This window comes from Carlito syrichta, unplaced genomic scaffold, assembly GCF_000164805.1.
Source record: "Carlito syrichta isolate Samal-C Ts95f unplaced genomic scaffold, Tarsius_syrichta-2.0.1 Scaffold308863, whole genome shotgun sequence".
NCBI classification, from domain to species: Eukaryota; Metazoa; Chordata; class Mammalia; order Primates; family Tarsiidae; genus Carlito; species Carlito syrichta.
Genome location: NW_007252959.1, coordinates 395,677 through 414,068, shown reverse-complemented (window position 1 = coordinate 414,068; position 18,392 = coordinate 395,677).

Genomic DNA, 18,392 nt, shown 5'->3' with positions numbered 1-18,392 from the left:
AGTAGAATCTCTGAGATGACGGCAGGATTGCAGTTATTTATAGTGATGAGGTCAGAGGTATGACTAAAGGTATAAATAGTTGTGGTAAGGTAATGATGAAGATATCAAGGATTAAGAGGGCAGAGTATTGGGTGAATCATGTTTGTGGATATGGGCATTAGAAGAAGCAGAATTGGAGATTTACAGTGGCAAAGAAATAAATTATTCAGGGAATGAAAGACAATGTGCCAGCAGTGGTAGATAGTGGGGAAAACATTTTTATTTTTATTATTTTTTAGACATATTTTTTATTATAAAATTGTGGAGTACAGTTAAGGGTTAGGTATACAAATATGCATCGTTCAGGCACCCTTGTTAGTAAGGGGTGTCTCCCCATCTCCAGACAGATATTGACTACCGTTAGTTCACCACCCTTCTCCTCCCTACCCACCCCCATAGTTTCCCACCACTGTCAATCCTTTTCTTATAGTATTAGATAGCTGTTCAAGGTCCACTTATGAGTGAGAACATGTGATACTCAGACCTTTGTTTCTGTAAGAGATCACTCAGTATGATAGACTCTAGTTCCATCCAGGTTGCTGCGAAATTCAGGATTTTGTTCTTTTTTATAGCTGCATAGTATTCCATCATGTATATGTACCACATTTTTTTAATGCAGTCCTCTTTTGATAGGCAGCATGGTTGGTTCCAGGTTCTTGCTATTGTGAACAATGCTGCAATAAACATTTGTGTGCAGGTATCTTTTTGATAAAGTGGTTTGTGTTCTTCAGGAAATATTCCCAGTAGGGGGATTGCAGGGTCATATGGGAGGTTGATATTTATAGCTTTTAGGAATCACTTCACTGCTTTTCACAGAGATTGCACTAGTTTGCGCTCCCACCAACAGTGTAGGAGTGTTCCCTTTTCCCCACACCCTCTCCAGCAACTGTTATTTTTTGAGTTATTGATAATTGCCATTCTGGCTAGAGTTAGGTGGTATCTCGGTGTGGTTTTGATTTGCATCTCCTTGATGATTAGTGAGGTTGAACATTTCTTCCTGTGTATGTTGGCTGCTCAGATGTCTTCCTTTGAGAAGTGTCTGTCCATATCTTTTGCCCACTTTATAATGGGGTTGTTTGTTTGTTTTTCTTTTCAGCACATTTGAGTTCCTTGTAGATCCAGGATGTTAAGCCTTTGTCAGATCTGGAGTTGGCAAATACTTTTTCCCAGTCTCTGGGCTGTCTCCCTGGTCTCTTGATGGTTTCTTTGGCTTTGCAGAAGCTTGTCAGTTTCATGAGGTCCCACTTGTTGATCTTATCTCTTATGACCTGTGGGTTTTGGGTTTTGTTCAGGAATTGGATGCCAGTTCCAATTTCCATAAGGGTATGCCCTCATTTTCTAAGGTTCCTATGGTTTGAGGTTATACATTTAAGTCTCTAATCCATTTAGAGCTAATTTTTGTGCATGGGGATAGATAGGGGTCTTGTTTGAGTCTTCTGCATGTGGTCGTCCAGTTTTCCCAGCACCATTTACTGAATAGATTCTCCTCTCCCCAGTGGAAGGTGGTGGAGGCTTTGCTAAGATGAGTTGGTTGAGAAATTGAAGTTTTGCTTCTGGAATCTCAATTCTATTCCATTCGTCTATATGCCTGTTCCTGTACCAATACCAAGCTGTTTTGATTATTGTAGCTTTATAGTAAAGTTTGAAGTCTGGTAATGTGATACTACCTGCTTTGTTTTTTTTGTTTGTTTGTTTTTTGCTGAGGATTGCTCTGGCTATTCTTGATCATTTCTGTTTCTATATGAATTCCTGTATTGTTTTTTCTAGGTCTGAGAAGAATGTTGCTGGTAATTTGATAGGTATTGCATTAAATCTGTAGATTGTCTTAGGTAGGATGAACATCTTCACAATGTTGATTCTTCCAATCCATGAGCATGGGATATTTTTCCACTTGTTTGTGTCATTTTTGATTTCTTTGAGCAGTGTTTTGTAGTTTTCATTGTAAAGGTCTTTCACATTTTTGATTAGGAAAATGCCGAGGTATTTCATTTTTTTTTGTGGCTATTGTGAATGGAATTGTGCTTTATATTTGGGTTTCTGTTTGTTTATTATTGGTGTAAAGAAATGTGATTGTCTTTTGCACATTTATTTTGTATCCTGAGACTTTGCCAAAGTTCTTTATCAGTGTAAGGAGGTTTTTGACAGATTCTCTAGGGTTTTCAAGGTACACAATCATGTCATCTGCAAAGAGAAATAACTTGACTTCCTCTTTTCCTATTTGGATACCCTTGATTGCCTTCTCTTCTCTGATTGCTCTAGCCAGGACTTCCAATACTATATTGAACAGGAGGGGTAAGAGTGGGCATCCTTGTCTTGTTCCAGGTTTCAGGGGAAATGGTTCCAATTTTTGTCTGTTTAGGAGTATGCTGACTGTGGGTTTCTCGTAGATGACTTTTACTATTTTGAGGTATGTTCCATATATGCCTATATGTTCGAGGGTTTTTATCAAGTGGGGATGCCGGATTTTATCAAAAAGTTTTTCTGCATCTAATGATATAATCATGTGGTTTTTGTTTTGACATCTGTTGATGTATTTCATTACATTTATGGTTTTACAAATGTTGAACCAGTCTTGCATCCCAGGGATGAAGCCTACTTGGTCATGATGGATGATATTTGAGATGTGTTGTTGAATCCGGTTTGCTAGGATCTTGTTGAGAATTTTAGCATCTATGGTCATCAAAAATATTGGCCTATAGTTCTCTTTCTTTGTTGGGTCTTTACCTGGCTTGGGTATCAATGTGATGTTAACTTTGTAAAATGATTTGGGGAGAGTTTCATCTTTCTCAATCACCTGGAATACCTTCAGTAGGATTGGTATCAGCTCCTCCTTAAATGTCTTGTAGAATTCTGCTGGAAAGTCATCTGGTCCAGGGCTTTTTTTTGGTAGGTAATTTTCTTATTACATAGTCAATTTCCTTGATTGTTATTTGTCTATTTAGGGTCTCAATTTCTTTTTGTTTCAACCTAGGCAGGTTGTGTGATGTCAGAAAGTCCTTCATTTTCTTAAGGTTTTCAAGTTTGTTTCCATACAAGTGTACATAGTAGTCTGTAATGATCTTTTGCATTTCTTCAGGGTCAGATGTGACTTCATCTTTTGTGTTTCTGATTGTGTTTATTTGGGCTTTTTCTCTTTTTTCTTGGTCAGTCTAGCTAGGGGACCATTGATCTTGTTTATCCTTTTGAAGAACCAGCTTTTTTTTTCATTGATTTTTTTGTATTTTCTTTTTTTTGTCTTCTGTGCCCTGGATTTGGGCTTTTATTTTTGCGATCTGGGTTCTTCTGCTGAAATTAGAGTTTTGGTGGTCTTGCTTTTCCAGCTTCCTTAGGTGGCTCGTTAGGCTGTTAATTTGTGATCCCCCATTTTCTTCATGTGTGTTTGTAGGGATATGAATTCTCCTCTTACTACAGTTTTCAAGGCATTCCAGAGATTTTTGTAAGATTTCTCTTCATTTTCATTTGTTTCCAGGTATCTTTTAAGCTCTGTTTTGATTTCATTGTTAACCCAGGAGTTGTTTAGCATCATGCTGGGGAAAACATTTTTAAAAGGCCAGGAGAAGTATAGTCTGACTGCATAAAATGCAAAAGTGTACATTTTTAGAGACAGAGGAAGAATAGTATGGATGCGCCATAAGGATGAAGGAGAACATTGATTCTCATCTACAGGCCATGGAATGACAGGAGTGGGAAAAAAAAACAAAACAAAACCAGCCATTACTTAAGAGGGCAGCAGAGAAAAGGGTGTCCTCCACGGAGGTTTGGATAACGTTAGAGCAAAGAGTGAGGGAAATGCTCAGAGAAAGGGATGAGGCAACAGGGGATTTTATTCACAAATCCTTTGAGTACTAGAAAGCACATGAAAGGGCTTCTAGAAGTCATGGAGGCTTAAAAGATAGAGCTGCAATAGGCAACGCACAGAGGGAGCCCTCTGGAGATTAGAGTGGGGGATGAGAGATGATTTGGAAACCCGACTTTCCCATGGCAGTTCACATTCACGCAAATGAGAACCGGGTGAGATTAAGACAGGTAGTGGTGAGAGACCATGAGTGTCGGGAGAGTTGAGTGGGGATTCTCCTTAGCCACACGCAGGGTTTGGAGCCCTCACTTGACTCCTGCAGTAATTGGAGGTGTGAGGTCCCACAGCAGGGTAGTATTCCTCATAGTCCCTGGAGCTCAAAGGCACTCCCTGCCTGCAGAGGGGTGATCTTACCCCATGTCCTTAGGCTCCCCTTGAGTCCTGTTGACAGCAGTAAATAGAATGCATTTAATTACATAAATGTCCTGCTTTGCAATGCATCTGGGTGAATGTATGATGAAATGATAGGCCTCTTCAGCAACATTCAAAAGCATTCAGCTTTATGCAATGGTTAGGAAAAAAGCAGGGACACCTTCCTTGAGAACAGTCCTCATTTTGGCGACTCCATGAAATCTGAAAAATAATGAAGAAAAGTCTCACCTGGGCACCTAGAGAAATGAAGTTATGAAACCCTCCACTTCCTAGTCTCTATTAGTAAGGACATCTGTTTCTTCTCAGCCTGGATCAGTAAGAATTGCATTCCCCATGAGCAGACAGAATATGAGCATCTACAGCTAAAGTGTTTCTTAATTCTTCATGTGTACATGATGCCTTGTATTGTTGTTTCCAAATATGTGGGGGAAAAGAGAAGATTTCTAAGCCATGTGCACAAATCCTGTTGGGGAAGACTCAGGGGCATGTTTGAGATGAGGGATCCAGCAGCAAACCTCCTCTTTGCTTATCATAATGCTGTTGCAAGTTACAAATGTGACTGGGGAAAATATGCTGAATTAGTCATGATGTCTCTCCCCACCCTGAACCCTCAGAAAAGAGTGAGTCCTGAAATTCTTTTCATTGAACAAGATAATGGGTGAACAGAACTGCAGATTCCAGAGGCACAAACACCATGCTGCATAAAAAAGGGAAAGAAATGCTGAGGGGAAGATACAGAGGTCAGAGTAGGGGAGGAAATATAGTGGAAAGGGGACTGAAAAAGAGCTTAAAAAAAGAAGGCAAAGAAAAGAGACACTTGGGAGAAAATCGGGTGTGATGCTGTGTGCCTGTACCTGTAGTCCCAGTTACTTGGGAGGCTGATGCAGGAGGATTGCTTGATCCCAGGAGTTGGAGGTTGCAGTGAGCTGTGATCATGCCACTGTACTCCAGCCATGGCAACAGAGTGAGAACAAGACTCAAAAGACAGAAAGAATAAATGACAGAAAGAACGAATAGAAGGAGGGAAGGAAGAACGGAGTCAGCCAAGGTGGTTCAGGGGCAGTTGAGAACTTCATTCTGAGCTATGGATACTGTTTCCCATCTCTGTCCACCCGAAAAAATTCTACCTTGGATTAATTATTTTGCTATTGTTGCTCTGACTGCCATTATTAATAGGTATTGTAATAGTTAAGGATAGATTCCAGCTGGATACCACATGATCGCAGGCCTGCCCAAAGTGCAAGTCTTTTTCCTTTATTTTTATGGTGTTTTCATATTCTTTGGAGGCAAACCACAGATATCTTACATAGTTGGCAAAGTCTAACTAGTATATGAACACTACTGCAATAGCCTTACACTTAGTACTTCTGAATTTTCTGCCATATTAATTTCAAGACCTAAAAAATAAAATTGGAACCACAGGTCTGGGTGCAAGAAGTTCTGTGCAGTATAGATCTAGCCTGAATCTTCTCTGTCCTCTCAGCATCACAAAATTCAGCACAGCAGGGAAGCACCAGGGCTGTGAACTGCATTGCTGGATTTGAAAACAGGCTCCATCACTGAGCAATCACGGATTTTTAGTTAAAATGTCCATGTTCAGATTCATTACTTGGAAAAATTGGGTTAATTACAGTACCTGCCAAAGCATGTACATTACTTATCATAGCATCTGACACAAATCCCTTAATAAATGTTAGCTTGCATTAAAGTGCAATAATTTCCAACTTTGGAAATTATTATCAAATCCCTGTTTCCCGTTAAGGCAAATCTAAATAAATTTTGTAACCTATATTTACTTTAAAATCCAAAGATACTTTAAAACAAATATCTGATAAAAGAACACACATTCACATAAGTACTTTTATTGGCTTCATGGTTGCTTGTTTGCTTGGATAGTTTATTTCTTACAAAGAAAATCAGCATCCATTTGAAACCATTCTTTCCTAATGGCGGGTCTTTAAAGGATATGTACATCAGAAATTGTATTGACTATTTTAAATAAATTATGAGTTTCCTTTTTCTCTGTCTCTTACCTCAACTGTCATCCTTAATTCCTATTATTGTACTTCCCTTCATCCTCATTTTCATGATTTGTTTCCATTTTTCAGGTACATATTATAGCCACAGCAAAACTTTAAAAAAATCTGATTGTCCTTTTTGGGAGAGATGAATCTGACATCATTCGCAATTAACTTATTATTGCTTTAATGATGAAGTATCCTTTCAGTGTTAGTCTCCAAGTAATTTAGTTTATAATATGCCTATATGCATCCAGGAAAACTTAGTAGTTCCTAAAAAGAAATTATATTATTTTAATAGGTTCTACTCTTCTTCCTTATGGCTTATATTAAATGTCTAATTTTTTAAGAATTTATGTTGTTTACTATGGTATTCTCCTGCAGCTTCATTAATGCTTGAGAGTTATTTACATCTAATACTATTTTATTCTTTCTATCTCTACTGTCCTCTGTGTTAAGTATCTTGTGTCATTATTATTGTAGAGTTGCATTTTCATCTCCTATAAATTCATTTTCCCTTCAAATATCTCTTATTTTTTCTGGTTAATTTCAGTTATTATGCATAATTTTGCACTTAAAAAAATTTTAAACACCTACTGGGAATATACCCTGAAGAACTCAAATCACTCTATAAAAAAGATAACTACACACGTATGTTTATCGCAGCATTGTTCACAATAGCAAGAACCTGGAACCAACCATGCTATCCACCAAAAGAAGACTGGATTAAAAAAATGTGGTACATATACACGATGGAATACTACGCAGCTATAAAAAAGAACAAAATCATGAATTTCATAGCAACCTGGATGCAACTAGAGTCTAATACTGAGTGATCTCTCACAGAAACAAAGATCTGAGTATCACATGTTCTCACACATACAGTGGACCTTGAACATCTATCGTAATACTATAAGAAAAGGATTGACAGTGGTGGGAAACTACGGGGGGGAGGGAGGAGAAGGGAGGTGGGATTAACGGTAATCAATATCTGTCTGGGGAAGGGGAGACACCCCTTATCAACAAGGGTCCCTGAACGATGCATATTTGTATACCCAACCCTTAACTGTACCCCACAATTTTAAAATAAAAAATATTGATTTAAGAATTTAAAAAATGCCGGGCTCGGTGGCTCAGCCTGTAATCCTGCACCTTTGGGAGGTTGATGTGAGTGGATTGCCTGAGCCCGTGGCTTCGAGACCCACCTGGGCAGTGAGACCTCATCTCTACAAGAAATTAAAAAATCAGCCGTGCATGGTAGCGCTTGCCTGTAATTCTGGCTACTTGGAAGTCTGAGACGGAAGGATTGCCGGAGCCCAGCAGGTGAGGCTGCGGTGGCCGGGAGCAGCCACTGCACTCCAGTCTGGGTGACAGAGTGAGACTCCAACTCAAAAAAAAAGAATAAAAAAAGAAAGCCATGTATTCTTAGGGATTAAAAAAAGAGAAATAAACAAATACATGTATTGATGAATAGCTATTACCTAGTGTCTGTCGGTATCAACATTTATGGATTAAAGCATTGGTTTTCACTTGATCACTTGGTGTTTGTGCACTTATCATTAGGAGTAATCATGCAGAAACTCCATCTAGATAAAGCTTGGGGAAAAGAGCATAACTTTTCATGTATACCATAAATTATTCAATCAATAAAAAAGCAGAAAGGCAGACAGATGTGTGGATGGATAGAGACAGAGAAAGGAGACAATATCATGAATGCTGTTCTATTATTTGAGTTACCAAAATCTCCATGAAATCTTTTTTGGTAAAATGTTTCAAGGTTACATTTCAAATGTCAAAACAAATACACTTTGCTCCAGTCTATTAATTCACTGTTGCTTTCCCAGTGATTGATCTAGATGACTACTCACCTTCTCTGGTTTCTGCAATAATCTTTCATGTGGGACAAGGCTAAATTGATCTTAATTATTTTGCTCTCTTGATAGTTCATTATGATCATATAATTTATACCTAAAAGGTAAGCAAAGTAACACTTTCACTCACACTTTTAATTAAAGTAGGATTAGGTTTAAGTTAAGACCAGACTCAGAATAGCTTAGGTTAATAGACATTTATTTCTGCTACCTTTAACACTCCTGGCTGGGTCAGTAAAAGGGTGTGGTCATTCGAGAATACAACGGGATAGAGATTTTTGTTTCTACATTAGTGTCTCGTGGTCACCTCCTTAATGATTTTGTTTTATGGCAGTTGAAAAGATGTCAGTGAGAGGAAAGGAGAAAGGCTTAAAGAGTTAGTCATTTTTATAAGCAACTTACTAGAATGATGTCCAATGTTAAATGATTAGAAAGTCTGTACTGAAATTCAATTTTTCACCTTGGAAAAACATTTTAGAGAGTTCCCTAATTGCTTTGGTATACTATTTTATAAGTTCTTACATCAAAGTGTCCTGTATTCTTTTCCATTTATTTTGTTAAGTGACATTTCTGGCACGAAGGCATAGTTTTAGGAAGTGCCCTGCTCTCTAAAATAGGCTGTATTTCTTTCAATAATCTAAAGTGGTAGCAAAGAACAACAAAATAGAAGGAGCATAATAAATGCCATTATTATAGCATGAGTATTTTCAAGCTATAAAAGAAGTATAATTGTTCCAATTTGCTTCTGAACATTGAGTTGGGGACTGGCTTGGCATGCAACTGTGTAATCTATGAACATTTATTTTGCAGAGATTGTTTCAATGATGTATCACATTAAGCAGGGTCCATATATCTCACCATGCTGCCAAAGTTTTGACTTCGGTTTGGTGCATGTGTTCTTTTTTTCTAATTGTATTGTTTATCTAGTGTAATCCCATCTATATGCTCATGGCTTCAAACCACTATATGGTTTGATGAGAATGATATTCCTTCAGCCCAGACCTCTTCTTCTGAATGCCATATCTAAACTAATAGTACCTACTTCTACTTGGAGTGTACCCTCAGATATCCCCAAATCACTTTGAACTTACCATGTTCAAATCGAACTCATGGTCTTTCCCTTAAATGTGGCATACCGTGAATGCGACCACTATCCATCACAGTACACAAGCCAGAAACCTACAAAACAATCTATCGCCTACATACATCTAACTCTTAGAAAATGCTATTGATTTGGCTACCTATATATCTTTTCAGTATGTCTACTTTTTTTTAATATTCCACTGCCACCACTCTTATCAAACCAAAGACATGAATATTACATTCTGTCACAAGAGCAAATTACTCAGTGTGGCCTGCAATGGCCTGTGTAGACTGAACCCTGACTACGTCTCAATCTTAGTTCATTCTGTTTGCCTCCTCCTTCTAGCCTCACTGAGATGCTTTTAGTTCCTTCAATATATAAGTCCCCCTTTGATTTTAAGGGCATTTGTATACTCTTCCCTGTTAGAAGACTTTTTCTTATTTCCTTTGTCTGGTTTATTTACCTTCTACAGTTAACTCTCATGTCTAATGTCCCTCCTGGAGAATTACCTGATCAGAACCTGTTCCCATGTCACATTAGCCTACAATTCCCTTCATAGAGCTTATTGCAGTATAGTTTGTAATCTTGAGGAATTGCATCATCTCTGCTTTATATACCCGTGTATCCCCAGTGCCTAGGAGGATGCCTGGCACACAGTAGTTACTTAATGAGTATTTAATAAATGAATGTGTGAACATTCCTGGCAAGTGCAATGCAACTTCAGTATTTTATTCCTATTGGACTTCTACCACAGCACCTGTGATGTCTCAGTCAAATGGAGAGAAAAGCTGTCAATCTAAGTAATAATACATCACATCTAAACAATATATTTAAAGAACAATTGTATAGACAGGTCTCTTGTCTTCATAGTAAGTTAGAATAATTATTTTTTACAACTTCAGAGATAAGCATACTGACAATCTGGATTTTGAGATTTGCTAAAAATTGCAAAGTCAGGAATTGCAGGATTGGCTCTAGAAATCAGATCTTTGAATCCTTCTACAGTGTTATTTCTACTGCAGTAGGCTGTTTTCTAACATAACTCCCTAATAATGCAGACACTAGTAGTTGACTCCTCATTCTCAATTTACATTCTGGGTAGGCAGCAACTTCTTGACCAGCTCCTCTCCATCCTATAACCTACCCTCTCCTTCATTTCCTGCTCTGCCTGGTCCAGGAAAACTATTATTACTACTTTTGGTGTCAACTTGTTCTTATGAAATATTTTAGACAAACACTTCTCTCCTGTTCTGAGTAGTTTCACTAATTCTTCTTCCCACATCACCAATTTCCACGGAATATACTTATGAGCAACATATTTTGGAAATTACTTAATGTAAGTTTCACTTGAGATGAATAACCAGTTAATATCACTGGGAGCTATAAGAGTTGTTTCTTTTTATTATTATTATTTAATTTTGTTTTTGGTTGTTGTTGGAGTCTCACCAGTCTCCCAGGCTGGAGTGCAGTGGCATGCTCACGGCCACCCCAGGTCAATCTGCTGGGCTCTGGAGATCCTTCCACCGCAGCCTTCCAAGTAGCCAGAACTGTAGAAGTACGCTACCACTCCCAGCTTATTTTTGATGTACTGTAGAGACGAGGTCTCGCCAAATTCCCAGGTCGGTCTCAAACCCACGGGCTCAGGCAATTCGCTTGCCTCAGTCTCCCAAAGTGCTGGGAATACAGGCTGAGCCACCAAACCCATCCAAGAGATTTTAATATTCTTGCTCAAGGTGTAATGAAAGTAAGTTTTAGAAACATTGAAAAATAATAACTACCATTAATTAATACCATTGCCATATTATTTACATTAATTGTATCATTTTTACACATTACAGAGGAAGATACAGATTTAGGATAGTTAAATGACTAACATTAACAAATTAGAAAGTGTTAGACCCTAGATTCATCCCAGTATTTGAGGGAATATCTAGTGCCAGTAATCAGAAAATACCAGACAGATGTCAGTAATATGAATTTATTTAGTATTAGAACAAAAGTACTGAGAATTAGAATTTAGTGCTGGAATAATAGATATTGATAGAAAGTGAAAACAGATAGTAAAATATGGTGATAAGAGAGAAAACTGATGAAAAGGGATTTAAAAATTAATAACTTCTACTGTTTATATTTTCTTATTTCAGTAACAATATTGCTTTGTTGTGAATAATTTATAAATTACATGTACAAAAGCATGTTAAAATATCACATCACACAACTCAGAAATGGCATTTTACTCTTGACAGGTTGGTATGTCTTTCTAATCTACTACACGCTATCGCACACTTCTCACATTCATTTCCTAACATTTTAACATTGTTAATAATTTCCTTGGTTCTAAATTTTTTTTATTATAAAGATGTGGAGTACAATTCAGGGTTATGTACACAAACATTGATTATGCAGGCAGCCTTGTTGATGAGGTATGCCCCTCCCTCCCCTAGCAGCTTCCCTCAACTGCCAATCCCAACCTTCCCCCGCCCCCCGCCTACAGTTTCCCATTACTGCCAAATGCTTTCTTATAGTATTATAATTGTTCGAGATCCACTTATGAGTGAGAACATATGGTACTCTGTTCTTTGTTTCTGTGATAGATCACTGAGTATGATTGACTCCAAATCCATCCAAGTTGCTGTGGAGTCCATATATTTGTCCTTCTTGATGACTGCATGACCTGCTAGAAACTTTGGATACTGGTGAACCATATCAGAGAAAAATCGAAGGTTATACTGGATTATTCATATATACTGCTATTAATACTATAAACTGCTATTCCTCTGAATTTTATCCAGTAGATTCTGGTTTTGCTATTTGGAACTTGATCTGATGCAAAGAAATTTGAGGGGGTTTTGTATCTTCTGTCTTCTTTGACTTCTCTGTGATTTTGATCAGACTTGAGATATCTCTTATTTTTTTATTTTTTCTTCCTTGAGCAAACATGATCAGGAGTCACTTTCTCACGTTCTTTTCCCCATCAGCCTTTCTGCCAGCATTCTTGATTCTAAGCAATCCATTACAATTCTTTTTGACATTGCTTTCCTTCGTGATGGCAGTAGTACAGATGAAGTTCCTCCTCAGGTTACAGGTCTGTAATGGGATGTCTTCAGAATTGGAGAGACCTCAAAATAACTTGGTATAAAGGTCATATAATAATCAGTGATGTGTTTGCCATTGGGACTCAGACTTACTGATCCTCATCTTAAGGCCAACAGAATATATTGTCTTTGTCCTTCCCAAGTATTTTGTCTTCTGATGTCAAAAGACATTAAATCTAGGCTGCTTGTCTAATTATTTTGTGTCAACCTGATACATGGGATGGATTTCAGAACAAGCTGCTCCCAGAGTACTTTCTGCAGAATTATAGAAAAAGAGCCCAATAAATGAACATTCCAGCTCATATGCAACTACGATGAATGGGTCAGATCCCTTGCCCAGTCCACTCCAAGTCCCAGCATTTTAAAGGAAGTATTCTTAGGAGGACAGAGAAAAGCCACTCACAGAGACACAGTCTTTCCTGTTCATTTCTGATAATTATATAGGAATATTTCTGGCATGGACCATCTCATAGGGTCATCTCAAGCCTAGGCATCCCCCAAAAGTTCTCTGACTAGCTTTATCTTACTTATTTTTATTGCATCTATAATACATATAATTCACATATTTATCTGTAATGAAATACCTGAAAGATTCTTTTTTTAATTTTTATTTCACTTTTTTTGAGACAGTGAACATTTATTATTTCCTAGTTTCTGCAGGACCAGGAGTGGAATACAGTTAAACTGGGTTCTCTGCTCACAGTCTCACAAGATTGCAATCAAGGTGTCTGTATAGCTGTGTTGTTTTTTTTATTGAATTGGGGGTCCTCTTCCAAGTTTATGTGGTTTTTGACAGAATTCAGTTCCTTGAGATTGTAGGACTGAGGACCCAATTTCTTGCTGTCTCTCAGTGAGTGGCCACCTCTCAGGTCCTGAAGGCGCCCACACTCGTTTGCCATGTGGCCCTTTAATAACTCTTACAATACAGCAGCTGAGTTCTGTAAACCCCAGCCAGAGAAGCTGCTGTTCCAGTTTACTGAGACAGAGTTTTACATGAGATAACATAGTTATGGGACTGACTGCACCATCGCTTTTGCCACATTCATTACTAGAAGGAAGTTACAGGTAATCACCACACTCAAGGGGAGAGGATTATACAAGGACATGATTCATTGGGGGTTATCTCAGAATTCTGCCTATCATAATTTCTTTTTCTCTTTCAGGTTGATTCATTTAGGTTTCCTTTAACTCATGACTTTAGGGAAGATAAATATATCAGTTTTTTAATGCAGTTAATGTAGCATAAATACCTAGATCATAGTAATTATATACAGAAGAGTTCTAGTTTAAGCTTTTTAATCTTCCTAGAATTTAGCTAACACCTAGGATAGTGCCTCAAATATCCCCTCTGTTCTATTCTGGGAGAGTCTCCTCTTTATCCAGACAGGTTAGCCTATACCTCCATGTTACTATGACTTTTTCTTGTCCCAAGATATTTCATTCAAGGATGGCTGTCACTGGAGTTACTATTTTCAGGTCATCAGTTTATTCAGTTGAAATTTTTCCAAGATTTTATAGATAGATAGATAGATAGATAGATAGATAGATAGATAGATGATAGATAGATAGATCTTACATGCTTTCTTTTAGTTGTGTTTTTAGAGAGATTGTCTTTTTCTATCATCTCCTCTGTAAATATCATCTCCTAGTAGGAAAAAAACTGCCTTTTCTCTCTTTCATGTACTGTTCACAAACTTGCCTATACTTTTGGACTATCCAAATGCCCCCACATTTTGTATCTACCATAAAAGATCATTATGATGAAAAAATGTGTGTGTGTATAATACAATGTAATCTTTTACATAAAATGGGCTTTCTTTTTTTCCTCTGTGTGCTCTGCAAAGGAATCCACAGCTTTGGAAATCACTTGTCACTACGACTAGGATTGAAGGCTCCCTGAAAATTCCATGGAAAAAATAATCCCTAGATTAGGGATGCCCACAGAAATTTTTCTCTGTAGAAATTATGAGGAAGAACCCCACCCCACCCGCTGCAAAAATAAATAAATAAATAAATAACAGAATTATTCAAGCCTCTTATAGTACAGTTTCCCCTCTAGGTAAGTATTCTGGGAACACACTGGCATCAGTGTACCAGATAACATTGTTGTGAAAGGATGTGGTTGGCTTCAGTGAATTTTGGGGGAGGGGATTCTTTAAATGCCTATGCCCTTTTTATGATGGGAGATTTACATGAACAACCTGCCCACACCATGTTGAGTGTTCAGCAATTTTTGGTCAAAAATAGCATGTCCCCATACCCCAACCTCACTACTTTCAAGCATGCACAAGGGTCTATGAGGGCATACATTTTCTTGTATTTCCTATATGTTGTACCACTAGAGAAATGAAGAGTTTTGAATTTCTACATAGAAAGAGATCATCGTCCTTTTTGTCACAAACACTAAGCCATCAGTTTAAGAAACCTACAATGTTATACTCTTTTACATAATTTCATTTTATCCAAAATGTAATAGTAATGTATAGACTAAAGTTCATAATTTAGATTTTTCCCTGAAGAGATGATTACTTGTTCAACAAACAAAAACAGTTGTCAGAGTCTAGTTTTTCTAGACAGGAATAAGCTAAGCAGCAGAGTATATTTTGTCTTGAAGGTGTGCCAATCTGCAGTGATTTTAATCTTAACCACAGTACCAATTCTTATTAGCAATATGACCCTGGGCATGTTACTCATTATCAGTTTTCTAATCTGTAAAGTCAGGGTAATAGTATTATCTACCTTATTAGCTTGCTGTAAGGACCAAACAAGACTATTCACTTTTTTTTTTTTTTTGAGTTGGAGTCTCACTCTGTCACCCAGACTGGAGTGCAGTGGCCGGCGATCCTTCCGCCTCAGCCTTCCGAGTAGCTGGAATTACAGGCATGTGCTACCACGCCCGGCTAATTTTTTGATTTATTGTAGAGGTGAGGTCTCGCCAAGTTACCCAGGCGGGTCTCAGACCCGTGGACTCAGACAATCCACTCACCTCAGCCTCCCAAAGCACGGGATTACAGGCTGAGTCACTGAGCCCGGCTTATTCACTTTTTTTAAAAACATATTTTTTATTTTAAAATTGTGGGGTACAATTAAGGGTTAGGTATACAAATATGCATCGTTCAGGCACCCTTGTTGATAAGGGGTGTTCCCCTGTCCCCAGACAGATATTGACTACTGTTAATCCCACCTCCTTTCACTTTAAGCATTCAAGATATTCCCTCACACACAATGAGAGTCCACTAAATGTGAGAAATTACCATTGATTTGCTACATAAAATCTGTGTTCTTTTATCTGCTCACTTTGGTGCTTTCGATGTTTTTTGTTGATTTCGGTTTTCTTTCTTTTTTTTTAAATACATGGAGTACAGTTCAGGGTTAGGTACATAAGTGGTCATCATACAGGTGAAAAGTAGGTATGCTTATTTTTTTCCTTCTTTTTTTAATTTTTATTTTAAAATTGTGGGGTACAATTCAGGGTTAGGTATACAAATATTCACCATGCAGGTACCCTTGTTGATGAGATGTGTCCCCTTTCCCCAGGCAGATATCGACTACTGTCAATCCCCCCTCCAACTGCCCCACAGTTTCCCGCTACTGTCATTCCTTTTCTTATAGTACTATGGTAGTTGTTCAAGATCCACTTATGAGTGAGAACATGTGATACTCAGTTCTTTGTTTCTGTGAAAGATCACTCAGTACTATAAACTCTAATTCCATCCAGGTTGCTGCAAAGTTCATGATTTTTGTTCTTTTTTATGGCTGTGTAATATTCCATCATGTATATGTACCACATTTTTTAAACCCAGTCCTCTTTTGATAGGCAGCACAGTTGTTTCCACTTTCTTACTATTGTAAACAATGTTATGATAAACATATGTGTGCAGGAATATTTTTTATGGTGTGATTTGAGTTCTTCCAGGTATATTCCCAGTAAGGGGATTGCAGGGTTATATGGAAGGTCGATTTTTGGAACTTTTAGGAATCGCCACACTGATGTCTATAGAGGCTGTACTAGTTTACTCTCCCATCAACACTGTAGAAGTGTTCCCTTTTCTCCACATCCTCTCCAGCCCCTGTTATTTTTTGAGTTATTGATGGTGGCCATTCTGACTGGAGTTAGGTGGTATCTCAGTGTAGTTTTAATTTGCATCTCCTTGATGACTAGTGAGGCCGAACATTTTTTCATGTATCTGTTGACTGCTTTCATGTCTTCTTTCGAGAAGTGTCTATTCATATCTCTTGCCCACTTTGTAATGGGACTGCTTGTTTTTTTCTTTTCAGCATGTTTGAGTTCCTTGTAGATCCTTGATGTTAGACCTTTGTCAGACACGGAGTTGGCAAATATTTTTTCCCAGTCTGTAGGCTGTCTCCTTGCTCTCTTGATGGTATCTTTGGCTTTGCAGAAGCTTGTCAGTTTAATGAGGTCCCACTTGCTGTCTTATCTCTTATGGCATGGGCACTTTGGGTTTTGATCTGGAATTGGTTGCCAGTTCCAACATCCATAAGAATGTCTTCTGTCTTTTCTAAGGTTCTTATAAGGGTATGCTTATTGATGTTATGTGTCTAATATTCTTTTTCTTACATTCATTTTAAAATTTATTGGAAAAAAATGGCTGCTTTTATAATCTGTGTTTAAAAGGGTTAGAAAATTCACTCATTGGTCCCAAGAAGCAATGCTATCTGGATCCAGCAGATGTCTCCACTGACACAATGTTATAAAATTAGGGATTTAGTTCCCATTTTCAGACAGTTGGAAAAACCTAGTAAAAGATATTAAACAAAATGGTGAAGGATAGTTGGGGAAGAGTTTTGAAGACAGCGTTCATAATGGTGTCTTGCCATTGGGTCATTCCCATATAATTATTTATTTTTCTGTCCTGCAGTGGTTGTTGATAAAGATCAAAATACTGGGATTGTGATATAGTCCTGGAGATCTAGGGCATGGTCAGGCTGGATGATGGTGTGGAGAATTGGTGTAACACTTGTAGGTTATGCTCAGGAAGGACTGGCTCTTTCTGGCTAATGCTAGGATTCTACTGCATATTTCACCATCAGTTTCCAGCTCTCTTGTGAATAAGAAATAAACAAAACAGAATTATGCTGACATGTGCATTGAGAGTCAAAAGATAAGAACACACATTTACCACAGGGAGAGTGATAAAAATCAATAGTAAAGGAAAGACATTTGATCTTTTTCCAAATGTGTTAGCAGTGAAGGTAGATTAAAAATATCTATAAAAATACTTTGCATGCCCTTTTAAAGGTAAATTATCAAAAGACAACATATCTAATTGAGGACCACATATTGAAATCAAATATATAAAAGGACATTTTAGCTTCTTAATAATGAAATAAATCAACTTTGCCTTAAAAGACCTTCGAATGTTCAAATCATGGATGCCAGTCTTGAATATATAACACTAGTATAGCTTGTCTGTTTGGTGTGTTGAGAATGGATTCCAAACCGAAGATTACCTCACAAGTAACAACTTAGTTTCTAAGAAGGCTTGGGTTCTACCTTCTAAAATGATTCTCAGCGGAAAACAAAAGGATTCTGCTTCTGAAACAAAACAGGTTTGACCATCAGAGAAGATAAACTGAAAGTAAGGAAGAGAAAATGTATTTCAATCATATTAGAATTATTTGTGTTTGGAAGTAAGAGACTACAGTTTATGTTATCTATTTAGCATATACATATCCACCTAGAATGAGGAATAAGAACAAGCATATGCCCAGAAATAAAATGAAAACCATCATCTTTAATGAAATGTGTTGAGTCTGCTTAAAAGTTCAGTATTTGAAATGCAGTACTACAGTCAAGGAGGAATTCAAATATTATTAATATGCATAAATATACATTGAAGACATTCATCAAAATTTCACCAAGAAACATATGTTTCTAAAATCAGTATTGCCAATATGATCTCTCATAATTCATTCTTTTTTTTTTGAGTTGGAGTCTCACTCTGTCGCCCAGACTGGAGTGCAGTGGCCGCTCCCGGCCACCACAGCCTGGCCTACTGGGCTCCGGCAATCCTTCCGCCTCAGCCTTCCTGCTGT